Genomic DNA, 5,650 nt, shown 5'->3' with positions numbered 1-5,650 from the left:
TAAAAAAAAAAAAAAAAAAAAAAAAAAAAAAGGAAAGCAGAAAACAAATTCTGTTTTACCCAGTAATGGAATATACTGACTCTACCAGGAAAAGAAGACCAATTACCCGCAGAGCCGTTTAAAATAGTACCATCCTTAGAATGAATGTTAACTCTGTACTCCCATCCTTCAAAGATTTAAACTTACTCTTGGGAGATGAGTATGCATATGTTTAACTTAGCAGGAAAAAGTCATTGTATCAACTGCTCAATGTTAGAGCAGAAAGACGGGTCTGTCATACAGGATGACAAGGTTAAGTGGGCTCCAGAAAACTGCCACTAGAATAAATTAGAATTAGGATGCCAATTTCCTCTAGCTTCAATTTGGAACTTCTTATATAATGGGGAAAATGTACATGGAGTCCACTCTGGCCATTATCAACAGAGCTCTCAAGGAGAAATGTTAAAACACTCCTCATAAGCAAGTGTGGTTCAATCTTTGTTGAGTAACCATCAAAAGTATAAGGAAAGAAGAGGTCGCATGGGTGGCTTAGTTGATGAAGTGTCTGCCTTCGGCTCAGGTCATGGTCTCAGGGTCCTGGGATCAAGTTCTGTTTTGGGCTCCTTGCTCAGTGGGGAGCCTGCTTCTCCCTCTGCCGGAAGCTCCCCCTGCTTGTGCTCATGCTTATCTCTCTCTCTGACAAATGAAATCTTTAAAAGGAAAAAAAGAAAAGCATAAGGAAAGATCTGTGTAATTTGTATTTATAGAAAATACTTAAAGTTCTTTGTTTTGGTGGCTCATTAATTTATTAGCCGTGAAAGATGCCACATGTCTTTGTCAGATCCTGCTTACCCTGGAGGGTGGAAGCACCAGAAGGAAAGTCTCCCTGGAAATATGTCCACCCCTAACTTTTGCATGTTTTAGGGCAAGAGTATGTATGAAGGCCCACATAGAGGCATCTGAATATCTAGAAGTTACGAAGCAACCTAACACATTGTTGAATTAAACATATTTATCCTCCTTATCCTTCTTCCTCTTACTTATAAATCTTTCAACAAAATTAAAAACATATGTATCTATTCCCCTTGGTTGCATTCGGCGGGGCGAGGGGTTTGTGGCTAGCATTGGCTGGCTCAGCCAGTGCAGTTGGTGACACTGGGAGCCAGGGAAACTTGTCTAGCACCCTTGAAGAACATAATCTTGTTCAAGTGGTAAAAGTTAAAAATCACCAGTGATGGAACAAGTCAACTTTGTGTGCCTCCTGATATAATGCACTGAGAAGAACACAAAAGTACTTCCTACTAAATCTATGTAATTTGATCTAATTACATAATTTAACTATTCTGATACCTGATGAACCACAAACAAACTCAAAGTGAGTGACATTCTACAAAGTAACTGGTCTCTATTTCTCAAAAATGACAAAATCATGATGGATAAGACTAAAGAACTATTCCAGGGGTGCCTGGCTGGCTCAGTCAGTAGAGCATGTGACTCTTGATCTTGGGGTCATGAGTGTTAGCCCCATGTTGGGTGTAGAGACTACATAAAAATAAAATCTTTAAACAACAACAAAAAAGAACTATTCCAGATTGAAAGAGACCAAAGTGACACGACAGTTGAATGCAGTGTGTAATCCTGGATTACATCCTGGACAGGAAACGAAAAAGATAAAAAGGAAGACTAATTTCCTTTGTACAAAGGACATTCTCAGAACAATCAATGAAATATGAATAGACTCTGTGGATTAGGGTGCCTGGCTGGCTCAATCAGTTAAGCATCTGCCTTTGCCTCAGGTCATGATCTCAGGGTCCTGGAATCAAGTCCCACTTTGGGCTCCCTGCTCAGCAGGGAGCTGGCTTCTCCCTCTGCCCCTCCCCTCTGCTCATGCTCTCTCTCTCTCAAATAAATAAAATCTGAAAAAAAAAAAAAAGAATCTGTGGATTAGATGGTAATAATAGATCAATGTTAATTTTACTTTGATAGATATACTATGGTTATGTGTAGCTGTTCTTGTTTTTTAGAAAATATACTCTGAGCTATTTTGGAGTAATAGGCGTTATTTCTGTGACTTGCTCTCAACATATGGCTCAGGAAAAAATTACATATGTATGTGTATACACATACACACATATGTATGTGTGTTTGTAAAGAGAAAGAAAATAATAAAGCAAATGTATTAAAATGTTAACAATGGGGAATCTGGGAAAAGTGTATATGGAAATTCTTTGTACTATTTTTAAAACAAATGTGTGATTTTGAAATTATTTCAAAATAAAAAGAAAACATCAATTCTTGCTGGAGTGGGAAATTTTTTTTTAAAAGATTTTATTTATTTATTTGAGAGAGAGACAGTGAAAGAGAGCATGAGAGGCGAGAAGGTCAGAGGGAGAAGCAGACTCCCCATGGAGCTGGGAGCCTGATGCAGGACTCTATCCCGGGACACCCGGACGGTGACCTGAGCCGAAGGCAGTTGCTTAACCAACTGAGCCACCCAGGCGCCCTGGAGTGGGAAATATTTATTATTATTTGAAATGAAAGTGAATTCAATTTTGTCAAATTCAAATATGTCAAACATATTCAAAATAGGAAATAAATCAGTGATTCTTTCATTGTTCTGATGGTTTCACACCAAAATATGAAAAGATTTCTGGGATATTACCTATGTATTATGATTTTGAGATAACTATTTACTGCCCTAATCAGCTGATTCTGTACTCAAATCACCAACTTTAATAATTATGATAAAAAAGCATCCTATGTTATTTCAATTTTTTTTCTTTGCAATTGATTTTTGCTTTATTTGAATTTATGGTTATACACTGAGGATATTGTGCAAATAGTATGGACTACTTTATGGTTGGATTTCTTCATTGATATTAATCCATTAGAAATATTTTAAACTTCTACTTTTATCTAGGAAAAAATAATTATCCTCCCTCAATGAAAGAATAAACTTTAAAAATGTGTAAATCTGTGGTTTTTACAGAACCGAAAGTCAGCAAAATATCAAAGACAACCAAACATAATTATGATTGCCACCATAGTTATGTCTGGATGTTCTATTGATAAGATATTGGTATTTGAATGACTAATGAAACAAAGATATACAAAATTAATAAATTATATTTATCCCATTAAAGTTCTTTATCATGGGGCACCTGGGTGGCTTAGTCCTTAAGCGTCTACCTTTAGCTAGGTCATGATCCCGGGGTCCTGGAATCGAGCCCCGCAACTGGCTCCCTGCTCAGCAGGAAGCCTGCTTCTCCCTCTCACCCACTGCTTGTGTTCCCTCTCTGGCTGTCTCTCTCTCTATCTGCCAAATAAATAAAAAAAATTTTTTTTAAAAAGTTCTTTTTCATATCTTCATTTCAGCAAAATTTCTACATTGTTACCACTAAGATATTACATCATTTGTGTTCTACAGACAATAAAGCCAAATTGGACAGTCTTTCTTGGGTCATTGAAGTTCTTACTTAATTTTTATTAATTTCATTTAGGAGAAATTTTGTTATGCTGAAGCAATACACTATTTAGATTTGGAAATGAATCATGATTTTTACATATCACATTCCAATAATGTAATGGTGTTATATATGATAAATTATTGTTTTTAATAGAATATAATAGACACTTACTAGATATTTTGCCATGTCATATAGCTCACTTTTATTTATTTAATTTTCTTAAAGATTTTATTTATTTATTTGACAGAGATCACAAGTAGGCAGAGAGGCAGGCAGAGAGAGAGGGGAAGCAGGATTCCCGCTGAGCAGGGAGCCCAATGCAGGGCTGGATCCCAGGACTCCAGGATCATGACCTGAGTCGAAGGCAAAGGCTTCAACCCACTGAGCCACCCAGGTGCCCCTATAACTTACTTTTATTGTGATTTTTACTTTCTTATGGAGTATCCACATCCACACAGGTTTTGTTATTCTTCTTCCAATATTTCAATTCTGTGGTGTGATAAAGAACAATAAAAATATTATATTGTTCAGTTTGTTCAAATGTCTTTTCAACCAGACTATACACTGATCTATCAAGGTCAGAAAATAATCTCTATAGAAATTGGTTTCAGGTTTATTTGTACATGAATTTTCTTCTTCACAGTCATGCAATTTTTTTTGTTTTCTTCTAATTTCTTTATATTTAATTGGAATGTCACATTTGTTGAATATTTCTCATGCAGTTTTATTCAATTTAGAAAAAAGTTGTCTAAAAGTTTAATCCTCTTAAGAATTAGATCTTGTCGTGGGTGCCTTGGTGGCTCAGTTGGTTAAGCATCTGCCTTCCACTCAGGTCATGATCCTAGGGTCCTGGGATGGAGCCCTGCATTGGGCTCCCTGCTTAGCGGGAAGCCTGCTTCTCCCTCTCCCACTCCCCCTGCTTGTGTTCCCTCTCTTACTGTCTCTCTCTCTATCAAATAACAAATTAAAAAAAATAATAATTAGATGTATTTTTTGAACACCTATATTATTATTAAAAGCAAGCAATACTATGTGTATAACTAGATAGCACAAATTCAAAATTCATTTTTCTTCCAGACTCTGATTTGCTCTTTATTTGAGTACCTTCTCTTCTTTCACTTAACTCTTCTACAGCATCTCATGTCTTATCTAAATCAAATCTTTTTAACATGACGAATACCTCTGGAACCAGGAAATGGAACATAAAGGTAAACAAGCAAATGGAGTTTGGGCTCTATTCAGACATGAAACTTTGTTATAGTAGAATTCGAGGGGTTCCTGTTATCACAAAGAAAGGATTTGAAAAGTTAATTTGTTTTCTTCCTCTTTCCTAAAATGTTTTCTATTACTCAAATCCTCCTGCACTGCAAAGCAGTGTCTATTTCAACTGTCAACAGCAGCACAAACCCAGAACCTTCATGACATTCAGATACAATTGCCTTTTGTTCCAAGGACACAGCACAAGAAAAATGGAATAGTATTTCCCTGTGGCCTGGAAGGTGTTGATTACCAAGACAGATGCTTAGGGTTTCTGGTCAGTGGTGAATGTCAAGTCCTATGTGACAGAGGCAGACATAGCCCGGCATTCTTTCATAAATATGCTTTTTCATAAAATAAATTTACTTCTCTTTGTGTTTTTTGATGTGTAGGATATTATAAAGTGCAGGGCCTGGGCAACGGCTTGGGTCAGGGTCCCTCTTGCTGGGTCAAAGGCAAGAACTTTAGAAAGCTTCATGCCCACCAAAGATCATTAGGATCTGAAATGTCTGAGCCTCTCCTGTTGTACTTTTCTACTGGAATCATCTCAGTGACTCAGACTTGATTGGGGGATTAGTGAGTGGGGATTGATGGGGTCTGTGATCAAAGGAGCGAGACTGATAGAAAGCAAAGGTCAAGCAAAGCTTTATTTCGCACCAGCACCAAGAATCAAACCGACCAGCCAGGGCCATCCCTTATGGAGAGAGCGACCCCTCCCAGCCTCACAGACTAACTTTTATAGAGCAAAGGCCATGTGGTTGAGCCTGGCCACACACAGGCGGCCAATGAGATTGTAACACACCAAGAAAGTTGCATAGTCATGTTAAGTCACAGGCAGGTGAATTACAATTTACCCTATAGTAGCTGTTTGAACTAGCCTATCACTCTGGTCAGAATTGGCACCCAAAAGGCGGGGTTTACATTCTTTGGTGGTTAGGGAGATAGTA

Source organism: Lontra canadensis, unplaced genomic scaffold (genome assembly GCF_010015895.1).
Source record: "Lontra canadensis isolate GAN:19392208 unplaced genomic scaffold, GSC_riverotter_1.0 scaffold33, whole genome shotgun sequence".
NCBI lineage: Eukaryota > Metazoa > Chordata > Mammalia > Carnivora > Mustelidae > Lontra > Lontra canadensis.
Note: the sequence above shows the minus strand (reverse complement) of the source record.